Source organism: Melopsittacus undulatus, chromosome Z (assembly GCF_012275295.1).
Source record: "Melopsittacus undulatus isolate bMelUnd1 chromosome Z, bMelUnd1.mat.Z, whole genome shotgun sequence".
NCBI classification, from domain to species: domain Eukaryota; kingdom Metazoa; phylum Chordata; class Aves; order Psittaciformes; family Psittaculidae; genus Melopsittacus; species Melopsittacus undulatus.
In genome coordinates, this window is record NC_047557.1 from 73564578 (window position 1) to 73578386 (window position 13809).

A 13809-nucleotide genomic window follows, 5' to 3' on the forward strand; every position below is an offset into this window, starting at 1 on the left:
CGCCAGCATAATGATTTCCAGCAACACGTTAACTTGTGCACCAGTATAAAACTAAACATCAAATACATATCCGGTATCTATTGATCTTTTGGAAAAGACCAGAGATACATGCTGTGGTGGTGTCTGCAATCTCTCCCATGAGCACTTAGTTGCATCATTTTACATATTCTCATCTGCTAGGGATCTCCTGGCTCGTGCCAAGATGTCACACTGCACAGTGTTCCTCACTTTACTTTCATCTGACTGGCTGAATATCATATTCATTTTTGTTTCTAGAAATTACTACAGATCCCAAGTATTGCAAAATCGAAGCACTCTTCTGTAGACTCCATCCCAAATGGGATAACTTCTACTGATTTCCAAACACTTCATCAAAAGGTAGATTTCCTTGATGAACCCTAAGGTTTCAAATAAAAATCTTTGTCCTTTTTGTACCTGTATTTTGCACATCTTCCTCAAAAACGTTTCCAGTAGAATTTCACAGGCTTCCTTGTCCATGGTTAGGAAAGAAGTAAGGCTTAGGCACCTGAAGTTTATCTGCATTTTTCCAGCTATATTTGCTCGTGTAACAAAACAATGTACCCTCCTGCAAACACAGGTCTCTTGGTACACTAGCAGTACATTATTCCCACAATGTTCATCTGTGAAAGCTGCTGAACTTCTCAAATTTATCAGCAGCTGCAATCCTCAGAAATATGACTTACTTTGGTTTGCTATGCAAAATGGGGAGTGGAACATGCTGAAATTAATCTACTTTGTATTTTCAGTGTTCATGGAGCTTCCTAGTGCTCTGTGACACCAATTTGCTCAGGTCCCACTTTTACCTCTGCTTAACAGATTGTTTCTGTAACCTCCTCTCCTATCTTCTTGTCTCCGCAATGCTAGTCACCACCAGCCTAGAAACCTAAACCATTTAGATGTATTGTTCCTGAAGTCACACTGCAGACAGTTCTTTGCTCTCTATATGGGTTGAAAGACCTTGTCCTTGTTCCCTGTTCCTGGTGGTCAGGAAGCGGAAGCTTACTCCAGAATAGCCTGACTGATGATGATGGAAATTTTGTGTCATCAGGGATAAGTCTGCTGTAGCAGAGGAAGCAAGACAAGCTCTTTGGGTGCTCTGGTGACTTGCAGAGACCATAAGCAGTAAAAGCCTTTATCGTGTAATTCCAGGGCTGTCCTAGCTAAAGTCAGCCTGCTATTCTCATGGCAGCCTTTGCCCTTTTTGCTTCTTCTCATGGAGGGCAAGCTATTTCACTGAAATAGCCACATCCCTTGCCATACAAACAGAAAACAAGGCTGAGTTCATCCAATCACCTACTGACACTGAGGACAGTGAGAGCAACCAGACACTGCAATAATCTCCCCAGGGAAGTTATGGGTTCTCCAACACTGGACACTTAAGATTTGCCTGGACAGGGCGCTGGGCCACCCATTCTGGTCATGCTTTGCCAAGGAAGATTGGACCAGATGATCCTTGAGGTCCTTTCAACCTGGAATTTTAGTATTGTAGGATTCACTACTCTTTCTTCTTCCCTTCCGAGCTAAGGGACTAGAAAATTAACACAGCCAAAAAAAAAAGTGAACAGTTTTCTGCTCGATGACTGTAGTGAATCAGCCTGCCAAGGGCTAGAGAAGCCACGAAAGAGCAGAAGAAGCAGGGGTGCTCATTTGGGCATTCCTGGACTGAAAGCACAGCCTTGCCAGCACCATCAATTCCTCTTGCTGGCCAGAATCTCAAACTCGGCATTTTATGAAACCACAGTATTCTCAGGTAAAATCTGTGTAGTATACATACTATTCAACTTATAACTACAAAATAAGCTAAATGACAGCTTAAAAAAATGTGAAAAAATGTATTTTGAAGTGTAAACTCAGACTTTCATAAAAGTGCATGAGTTTGCGCCTCTTCCTGATAACCCTGTTTTTTCCTGCTGCTTTCAATGGGATAGTAATGGATTTTTACATGCTGTATTTTTCCCTAATATACAGTTTGCTACAATTAAAGAGTTTAATGCAAAGCATCCTACTCTGGCAGTAAGCAGAGCTAGTTCCATAAAGCTATCCTAAGGAGAGTCATCAGCAGAGAGCAAAGCACAGGCACAGTCCTGGGCAAACTTTACAGGACTCTTGACAAGTGCCTGTAGAGACAGGACAAGGGGGAATGGCTTTAACCTGACAGAGGGGAGATTGAGATGAGATTTTACCTGTGAGGGTGGTGAGGCGCTGGCAGAGGTTGCCCAGAGAAGCTGTGGCTGCCTCATCCCTGGCAGTGTTCAAGGCCAGGTTGGATGGGGCTTGGAGCAACCTGGTCTAGTGGAAGGTGTCCCTGCCCATGGCAGGGGTTGGAACTGGATGAGCTTTAAGGTCCCTTTTAACCAAAACCACTCTGTGATTCTATGATTCTGTGACACAAAAATACTCACTCTGATAATCTCTGCCCAGCTAATCTCTGGAGTGAGTTAGCTTGCTGCTGGAAACTTCATCCTGAATACACACTGGAGAAAAGTTTCCCAAAAACCTAATGGCTGAATACTCTTTAGATCTGTCTCATGCTTAACAGAAACAAACTGAAACAGAGAAAAGGATGGACTATATCTGAAATGAACTAAATCATTTACCATTGACCAAAAAATGATTGGGAAAGGGTATGAAGAGCCACCTCTCCCATGATCAGAAGGGAATGGTATCTCTGTCATATTAATTTAATATTATGTGAAATGTATCTGCAAAAGCTTCCCTCCATTAAAGAAAAGATCAGAAACAGACCTCACGGTAAAAAGCACACATATACATAAATCTGTATTAAATGCAAGATTTGCATCAGCAGCTGGTTGCGTTAAAACCAAAAATAACCAAAACTGTCTGTTTAAATACAGAAATTAATTTTCATGAGGAATACGATTTTTTTCCCTCCCAACCTCACTCAAAATGCTATTTTACTCGAAATCTTTAAATCAAGTTATAACAGCCTACTTTTATCTTCCAAAATACCTATGCTCGACTTGGTCAAAAACGTATTAGTTTTTTTAATTTCCTTTTATTGGTAAGTTACAAGAAGACAGCTTGTCAGCATAGCATCAGGCATTCACAGCCCTGGATTTCACTGTCACCTCAAAAAGCCAACCCTGCTTCACCCCTCCCTCTGCGGGGTTTTACTAGAATGTTGAAGTCAAGTCCTGGAATGACATTTAACATTAAATACATTTATAAATCTGTATTAAGTAAATTAAATGTTTCATATGCATTTTAACAAAGGATCTTTTTGGTTATGGATTTTAGTGCAGCAGTTAGACAAAACACTATCTTTAACACTTTCTACTGGTGTGCTTACTGACATATATAATACATACTCTTCATGCCTGTAACTTATTTAATAACAGACATCAATTATTTATTAGTCATCTTTAAACAATTTATAAATGTAACCTTAGTAAAAAGCACGACTTGACTGGCCTTTACTTCCATAATAAAAGTGTTTTAACTGGTGCATTAAGAAGTCAACTCTACTTACAATGAACTCAACAGTAATACACATTATGTGTACATAAATACAACCAAAGAGTCTATCATTCATCTCAGAATTCAGTAATGCACAGTGGACTTCCCAAAAATTTATGTGAGTTGGTTACAATGCCACTCTAAGTGAAACTAGAATCATGTTTAGGTACAATAAAAGAAGCTTTTTATACCTCTGTCATTCAACCAACAGGTAAATTTAGTTTTTCACCTAACTACCCATTTTTGTGAGCACAGGAAGTGCTATCCAGGTGGGCTGAACAGATACCCCATCACCAACAAACCAAAGGCAAACTTTAATACCAAATTCCCAGCAATAGCTCATCCATATGCTAAATCCTCCTGAAAACCCCACTCCCCTGTACATGCTGTTTCAGGTAGGCAGCTAAGATGCCCATTTTTACAACTCACATACATCTCCACTGTCCCCACACTGGACTATGACCAGCTTTTGTTTTCCTCCACGCTATTCAAGATGTCTTTCCTTGCTTCTCTGGGTAACTTGCTGTTGACACTAATAATCTCCAGAGCCAGCAGCTCAGCACCAGGGTGCTCCCACACAGATAACGGTGGATGCTGAAAAGCCTGCAGGACGACTCTCCTACTCTGATAAGGTTGGAGAGCATTAGAAGTACTCCTCTAAATGAGATCATCTCAGATGAGGCTGCCTAGGATCTGTTGCATGCTCAACAGGGAGTGAAAATTTTAGGAAGTGTATGTTTTGCCACTTGTTTTAAATATAGATTTTGGAAATAGTACTGCGTGTTAAATGAGTGTCAATCTTCACTTTTACAGTAGCTGACATTCTACGTAATTTTAGTATTAAAATCAGCTATTAGTTTTAGCATGTATAAGGCTTTCTGTGACTTCTCCTGGCACTGCACTGGCTTGCTTTTACTATAAATGTTGCTCTTCTCACACGAGAACCGCACTGAATTTAAAACAAATACAGCACAGCAAAATGCAAGAGACGTTCCTAATGGCAAAACACTAGGAGCAACACTTTCCGAAGTTTTCAAGTCTGCTGTTTGCACCTCCCTTCCCTGGGACTTTCCTCCAACTCAGTAAGTGAGTAATAAACCCCAGGTTTCCAACAGTGCTTAAATTTGTGTCATCTTTTTGATTAAACTCAGCATTTTCCTTCTAAAAGACAACCTCTCCAAACACCACTAGGAGATCAAATATGACCTAAGCTAATTGATGGAACATCAAACCCAAGTATCAGTGGCACTACAGACACCACTTGGGTTGCCCACCTTTGAACGCATGTTCTGTGGGAGAACAACAACCAACTGTGAGTAAGAACACATTAAAACACCAAACAACCCAGATATGAGGAAGAACACAGCATGGCCTCTTACCTCCTTGTTCCCTGCAGTCTGGATTTATTCAGGAAAGAGGAATTGCATCAGGGGAAAATCAAATACAAAAACAAAGACTCACAGTGCAAAATTAATTCATGCAGCTCAAAATTATTCATCTATTTTAAGTCAATGGGAAAATACAAATCAAAGCTGCTCTTTGTACATTTGAAAAATGCTTGTCTTATATAATAAAGTGTTCTTTTCAGACCTAAATTATGCCTTCTATGTGCCATCTCAACACAAAAGCACAAACAGAAAAAAATTAGTTCTTGCCCATATGAAGTTCACAGGGAAGTCAACAAAGGAACTGCTACGTAATTTGAATAAAAGAGAAAAGAAGTCTGAAGTTCATAATAAAGGAGACTAATTACTGCTTTGTAAGATATGTGAGGAAAAAGGAAAACAGCGCAAACATATGAGACAATACCCATGTACCAGGTAAAGGAAAATGTAAGGAAAGTATTGACACTCAGAAAATAACAGTGACACACATCTGTGTGACATCTGAGATCCTTGGGCCAAGACAACCTAAGTTGGGTGCTGTAGGTACTGGGTGGGAGTTTTAAGACCATTTATCGTGGTTACAGCATCAGGAAGAACACAGCAGTAACATGATGACAACACTGAGGTGCAAGGAACTTCATCAGCCACTACCAACACCTTCTTGTCTCCCTCTACAGAGGCAAATCCAGCAGATGATGGTATGCAGAACACACTGGTGTATACACAGACTATCATACCTTTACAGGTGATGTAATCTTTCTCTTGCTTGGCCAACAAGCCAGTTCCCCATGGAATTTGGAGGCATTAAAGAGGTCTTCAGCACCCTTCACAGTAATGAATACAACTTCACAGCACTCATTTATGCAGCAGTCTAGACCTTTGAAGAGCAGTTGCTGGAGATATGCAGCACTGATTAGCTTTGAAAATGTCCTTACACTATAATACAACAGTCACCTATCAGGAAAAAATACATATATGGAAATAATAATTAACAAGCAAACCTAAGATAAAGATCTGTCAAGTCCAGCATAAAACTCAAGACAACCTCAGCAAGAGTAGCATAGTTAAAAGTTGCTTGTTATTTTGTAATGTGTTCCCTTCACAGTGATTGTGACCTAAATAATATCCTTGTTTTTTAGAAGATGTCTATGCTAGGGTTCCTCGTTGCTGACTCTCCAAAAGAGCTCAAGCCTTGCTATGATCATCACAGTAAAAGGTAGAGGGACTGCAACCTAAACTCCAGGGCCCCAAAGAAAGCAATGAAGGCAAAACACCTAAAACGATGTGCCCTTGAAAACAGTGTTCAGGGACAACACGAGGCAGGTAAGTTTGTAACTGCATCCACGGAGAAATTGCAACAGATGGAGAGATGCACTTGGGAACACATTTATCTCTACAGCCTTTTCTGTCAGATTGTGCAGTCTCTCTTCATCCTTAGAAATGTGAAAATGGGGGGAAAAAGGAATAGCTGGAAATTCGCAAGTCTTGCTAGGATGAAAGTAAAAGAAGTCTGTGGCCCTGTGGAGCCTACACTTGTAAAATATTTTTAATGGGACTCCTGCAATTTCCCTAACTCACCCTGCAACAGCCAAAGAACAGAAAGATAAATCTTAATAAATTTTTTTTTTTCCAAAGTAGCTTGTTACTGGCATCAGCTATTAGACTGGATTCAAGCCCCATGGGAGTTCTGGGACTTGAAGGTGAGTAAAGTCTGACTGGGCTCCTTTCACCTTCTATTTCTGAGCATTCTATTACCCAGACCTCCTTACAATCACAAAAAAAAAAGAATAAAACCACCCTGTTTTACCCACCAGATCTGTTACGCCCAACAAAGTAAAGAAAGAATCTCCTCACAATGCCCATACCACAAAACCCCCATCTCCATACGCAGTCAATGTAAAACCCTGATGATGCACAGGAAGATAATACTGGCTGTTATCAGCAGGATCACACGTTGCACTGTAGTTTTGGAGAAGTACAATTTGTCCCATGCTAGCTACAGCACAGCTGCTTTTCTAGAGGTACAAGGGCCTGCTTTGGCTCCACGGAAAGCAGATCCTAAAAATGAGTGATTCCTACCCATATTCCTAAAAGTCAATCCCAGGACAGCACTCTCTCTGTGTCTTGGGAGCTGCTGCCTGCAGTAGAACACAATGCATACACGCAGTTCACTTCCAGACAGCATCTCCCCAATCCAAGTGGTCATGTTCCACTTACCCTTACACCCTGCCCAACTTCAAGGTATTAAGACCACGTTCCCCCACCCCAAAAAAAAAAGGCAACTCACAGGCCAGCCTGGCTTAATTTCCCTTCTGGACCTGCCATGGACAACAGGGACATGCTGCTTCACAAGTACTGGGTGTAGGGCCCCCTTTTTTAGCAGAAAGGGGGTTTCTGTGTTTAGCATTCACATAAAGCACATTCAAGACCTTCTGGTGGTTTTGCTGTTTTTTGCCCCAATTTTTATCATAGAATCATTTGGGTTGGAAGGGACCTTAAGGCTCATCCAGTTCCAACCCCCTCCCACAGGCAGGGACACCTTCCACTAGACCAGGTTGCTCCAAGCCCTGTCCAGCCTAGCCTTGAGCACTGCCAGGGATGGGGCAGCCACAGCTTCTCTGGGCAACCTGTGCCAGAGCCTCAGCACCCTCACAAGGAAGAACTTCTGCCTAAGATCTCATCTCAGTCTCCCCTCTGTCAAGTTAAAGCCATTCCCCCTTGTCCTGTCCCTACAGGCCCTTGTCCAAAGCCCCTCTCCAGGTTTCCTGTAGCTCCTTCAGGCACTGGCAGCTGCTCTAAGGTCTCCCCTTAAGAAGCCTTCTCTTCTCCAGGCTGAACCAGCCCAGCTGTCTCAGCCTGTCTTCAGAGCAGAGCTGCTCCAGCCCTCGCGGCATGTCCATGGCCTCCTCTGGATTCACTCCAACAGCTCCATGTCCCTCGTGTTGTTGCCCCAGAGCTGGATGCAAGACTGCAGGAAGGTGTTTTCCCCAGAGCACGGTAAAGGGGAGAATCCCCTCCCTCAACCTGCTGCTCATGCTCTTGGGGGTTCAACATAGCACAAGGGGTATTTCTGGGCTCAAGTGCACACTGAAGCTGGGTCATGGGGAGCTTCTCATCACCCAACACCCCCAAGTTCTTCTCCCCAGGGTTGCTCCGTCCAGTCTCCAGCCAGCCTGTGTTTGTGCTGGGGATATCTTTCATGCACTCCATTGCCAAATAGTACCAAAGCCAGAGGACCTGTTCCTCACACCACATCCATACATCTTTCTGCCCCCCACTGCTGCAGGTGGCTTCACGTTTGCACTCTGGCAGCCCTGGGGCTTATCCCTGTTTCCATGCTTCCTTATCCCCCATTACAGGTTTTAGACAAACTGGACATTTTCTTATGACTACTTAGGAACAGGTTTAGTCAGCACAGTGGCTGCAAAATTCCCCAGGAAACCAAACTTTACACTTCATATATTTAATTTTCAACACAACAACAACAAAAACCAAAACTTAGAATCATTGTAATCTTTTCATTTCATTGGGAGGACCACTTATTAAAAGAGAGAAAACTGTTTTCTCAGGATCTCTCTATTTTAGTAATCTTACCTATTGACTTCAAGAAAAATAAGCCATTGTTTGTAAAAATCTCACATCAAATTCAAGAGGCAGGGAATGTCTGCCCCTCTTTTATGAGTTCAATCACACCTCTACAATAATTTCATTATATCATTCAAGTATTAGAGCATTTTCATTTTATCTGGAAGCAAAACATAAGAGGTAATAATGATTTTATATTAAACAATAGACAACATTACTGAAGTAATTATAAGGGAATGCAAGAGGTAAACGTTATCTAGAGCCTGAAATTTCTCATCATTTACTTCAGACCAGGATGATCTTTCCTGTTGTTTGGAAACGTCTATGGGTTTGGTTGGGTTCCTTTTTTGACCCAAAGTCTGCAAAAGAACTGTATTTAAAACAGAAAAAAAAAAAACAAAATGAAGAAAAAAAATATATTACCACTTCTCATTTCAAGATGTGTCAAGTCTTTTCCCAAAAAAATGTTTTAAAAGTATGACATTTTTGTTTTAGAAAGTTACTAATCTCTGTTAGGAAGCCTGATATATCTGCTTTGTTCACATTTGTGGTGTTTAATACACAGCATCTGATACAAGGAGTCGAATCACATCAGTGCATAGATGATCTGTAAAACTTAGGTGGGTTTGAATATAAAGTAGATAATAAAATGCTGAAATGGTATCACAACCCTCAACCTAGCACACAAAACAAACCACCACACCAAACCCAACCAATCAAAAACTAAAAATCCCACAACTGAATTCTCAAACTATTTTTTGTCATTTAATCTCAAACTCTAGCATTCAGTACACTATCCTAAACAGAGAACAGGTCTCCCTAATCTTCTGTGCCAGGTATTTATTTAATTCTAAGAACAACTTTGCAGGGCCAACTAGCAGCTCTTTAGGCTATTGCTTTTCTCTTTCATATGCATTCTCTCACAATTGCAGATAAAGGGAGAATAGCCCCCCCAAGGTGCTTTTTACACTTCGTTAAAGGTGAACAATGCACAGGAAGTTTTCTATGGGTAAGCACAAGCTTACCCATAGACAGAAGTGCAAACAAACATCAGGACTAACAATTCCAGCCCAGTAAGGTGGAAGAGAAGATTAGCAGGAGACACTTGGCAAGGACTGATTTCACAAAGCATTCCAGCTCCCCAGACTTCAGTTCACCTTGACCTGCTTGGTACCAGGATGGGTGATGACCTCCCATTTATTCTACATGGGTTGATGGGTGAGGCTGATGCTTGAATGTGACCCTGCATTTTACATAAATGCATTCACACAGAGACAAAACCAGATCTATTTTATCTATGCAAAATCTCTGCTGTTTTTCCTGGTGGCCAAGTTGCTATAGAGCTCTTTTTTGTTGTGCAGAAAAGCAAAGCTTCATTCCTGCTCTAGTTATTTCACTCCCCAGGGCTGCCATGAACACAACAAATGAAATCACATGGACAGTGATCTTGTCAGATCTCATAAGCAAAAGAGCAAGAGCTGGCCTTGTCATTATTAGAATAGGAGATTTCAAATATAAGCTTGAAACAAGACTATGCAACTATTTGTACACCAAGCTGAAGTCACTCAGTGCAGCTTCTCTCTAACAATCTTACTTTCCTCCAAGTATCTTGCTGTGTTGATTTCATGTTCAACAAGGACCATTGGAAAAACAAGTTGTAGGAATGGCAAAAATAATGAGTCAGTTGCTCGGTTTGTTTAGGGTCCCTGTAACTCATGTAACAGTTCAAAATAGTAAGTTGTACAGGAAATTCAGCTAGCAAAATAAAAAAAACAACCAACCAAAAAAAACAAAAAACAAACCCACCCATTTTACTACAACTGGATTTACAAAGAAGTCAAGAAACTTCCAACCAGGATGCCAACAGTGTGATTGTATTAGCCTTCACACAAAGCGTTAAAAAGATGAAGATGAGCATTTAGCTAACCTGGCAGTCCATCTGAAAAACCTAACATAGACCAGACAACATACTTGGGGTGGTAATGCTCCTCCACAGATTCTCAACATCGTTAGTCACCTTGGAGCACAGAGACTGACAGTTCAAAACAACAGCAACTTACCTAAAATTACAGCATAGACTGTCTGTGCGAAAAAGCACAAAAATCAGTTGATATTTAGTGGTACAACACAGACCCTCTCATTTAAAAGGCCCAGAAACTTGCAGTTTTGAGAATGACAGGTTTACAGAACGTTACACTTACCAAGAAAAATATCTCTACAATCCACAAAAAAAGCCTGGTGCACATGTATTAAATTGCAACCACACAGAGATTTATGTCTGAGGAGGGAGTGGTGACTGCCCAATATCAGGGAGGACCAGGGGAGTTAGGATTAAACAAATACTAAAAACAAAGCAAACAAATAAAAAAACCCCAAACCACTACTATTTTATGTGCCAGATTTAAAGCTTAAGCTTTGCAGATGACTATTGGAAGGCTCTGGGTCCCTAAAGGAATAGTTGGGTGAAGAGTTGCTCTAATGGGTGTGTAGAGCTGCTGTATTCTTGCCAACACATACTTGTATCCAGCTGGTCCCGATTAATAGGCACATCCTGGTGGTTGCTGGCAGCCCTCAAGCAGCTCTAACTTGTGCCATAGACCAGACTGGCAGTCAGAGGACTCCAGACAAAGACTCTGCATAGATGGCATGAAGTCATCTCCCCACTCCGCAGAACTGCATCAGATAGCTAAGGGCACAGGAGTAATGCAACGTAATACCTTGCCATATAGAAATAAACATTTTGCAGGGAGGGATCATGAGAAAAAGGTAGTGTGGATAATTTATAACCAAAATTAAACGACATTTAATTCTCATTTTAAACTGAGATTAATTTCTACCATCTGCTCCTTTCACCCCCACCTTCCGAGTCCTACATAGACACCTCTGGAGTATTTGCTAGAGTCATGGCAGTTCACTGAGCATACAACAGACTCATGGAATGGGCTGGGTTGGAAGGAACCTTAAAGCTCATCTAGTTCCAACCTACCTGCAAAGGCAGGGACACATTCCACTAGACCAGGTTGCTCAAAGCCCCATTCAGATCTATGTATAACCAGTACATTCTACAATAAAAATTATATTCTCTAACAAATTTGGAGGAATCATTTGCCTAAAGAAGGTGTTCCAGTGACCTAAACAGAATTGCGATTCAGACAAATTATTGTTTTCAATACACAGAAACACCCCTGCCAAAAAAAAAACAAGATAGCTTTTAATCTTTAGTCTGAAACTTTGTTAGAAACAGGGAAAAGAACTGATGACAGCAGGATCTGTGAGATTACGGTTAAACAGGTTAAAGAGGTTCTTCAAGGCAAAAGGTCAATGTGAAATTTTAATATCTTCTTTCACTCACTCACGTAAATATTAATGTAAATTTCCTGGAAGGGTAAAGATATTCATAAACTTGAAAATGTTGCATATACAAGATGTGCCAGCAAGTTCAATATTTGGAATATCCATCAGACTGTAAGCCCAGGAAATCAATAAAACATTAACATTACGTAACATTACATTAACATAACAAAACTGTAACATTAGTAACATGACAGAGGATTTTGCTGCTTAAAAGATACTTGTAAAAAACAGGAACAAAGAGAATTTCAGAAACTTTTTATTTTGTAGTACACGTTACTTTTGCTATTCGCTGCTCCTTTTAGTTTATTTACTTCTGAGGGGTTTTAAGGAGAATATCAATTACATTCATCTTTTAATACTAAGCACCATCTCTTAAAATGAAGGGGAAGACTCGGTGAGCACATAGCTACAGCAGCATCAGTCAGGGAACAGAGCAGTGAGGCTGATTCAAATACTTCAGGACTCAAACTTCCCCCCCAGTTCAGAAGTATTCAGACTCCCGGGAATAAGTGCAGGCAATGTGGCAAGCATGCTCATGAATATATTAACTGGCAAGAACCATTGTGTACCCGTCTCTCCCCACCAATTTATATAAAGGGAAAAACACATAAAGAGGCTCAAATAGCTAAATATCTCAGGGTAAAAATACCAAGAACTCTCTCAGCTGGAAGTTGTTAGCAGATCTCTGATAAAAACAAGGAACCAGGACAGCACAAATTCTTTCCCTTCACTGCAGAAAGTAAACTACATTTGGGAGGAAAGGATGCAAAACATAATAAAAGAGATGACTCACCCCTACCAACACACACTGGAAGTAGGGGCAAGGATGCAATCCTAACCCTGGTGAGAGCTTGGTGGGAGGAGAACAGCAATTCCCGGCTCCTCACATAATGAAACACAAAGCTCCTGCCCACCAGACATCAATATCTGAAACGGTTACCACCACAGTTCTGTAATATATACAGTACTCATGCCCTGAATGATGACCTGGGGTACTTGAAAGTCTTCAGAAAAAGGTAAATGAAATGACCAAACAGAGAGAATGATTGCTCCTGAAGCCTTCTGCAGAGGTCCCTGAAGTGGAATGGTCCTCTGGAAGGTGGCTAGCACCTATGGCAGGAACTGAAAGGCCAGGGATATTATAAGTTAGAATAACAGAACCACAGAATCATTTGGGTTGGAAAGGACCTTAAAGCTCCTCCAGTTCCAGCCCCCTGCCATGGGCAGGGACACCTTACTCTTAGCCAACAAGATTCCCCCCACCCAAGCTGTATTCCTTCTTTCTTATTTATTTTTCAAACTTCAGGTGACATAGCCAGATGAGCGAACCCAGAACTAGACAAGCCAGCTTTGGGTTAGTTTGCAAGTAGACACATGCACATGGCTCAGTTGTTTCTTTTTTGTGAGCAGACAAGGTACTGAAGAGCAACTACAATCCACCTATACTTAGCAGCCTTCCACGCTCAGAATAAAAGGCCAGCAGAATGGCCTTCAACTGTAGAAGAATATGTCAACTAAACAAAGCAACTATGATATTTTAGTACAATGAAGCCAGCAAATAATCTACAACGGTATCACACTGCTTCATTTTTGATAGAAAATTCTTGAAACTGTGGAAGAGCTGCATCAAGAGAAATCATCAAAGTCTTACCATTTTGTAATCACACACATCACACGGTGTCATACTACACTGAAGACACTTCAAAGGGGTTAGATTTTTTAAAACCAGCTCAAGTACTTCCTTCTACAGAGCAACCAACAGAAGGGTAAGATGCTTCTGTATACTAACACCTCCACTGATGTAGAGAAATATAAATTCAGAAAAGAAAGAGAATGTGAGTACACATGTGGTGACTGCCAGCACACAATATAGTTGAAGACCACCTAGATCAATGCCCAGGAGACTGCTGAAATTTACTTTCATTTTACAAACAGCATGACATTAAAAAGATACAAGGTAACTCTGCCACTAGGAAATACTTACATG

General features: G+C 41.0%; 1 protein-coding gene across 2 annotated transcripts in view; it reads right to left on the minus strand.

Moving 5' to 3' along the window:
- SSBP2 (single stranded DNA binding protein 2) overlaps positions 1 to 13809 on the minus strand; it is a 171864-nt gene that overhangs the window by 140698 nt on the left and 17357 nt on the right. The window lies entirely within an intron of this gene.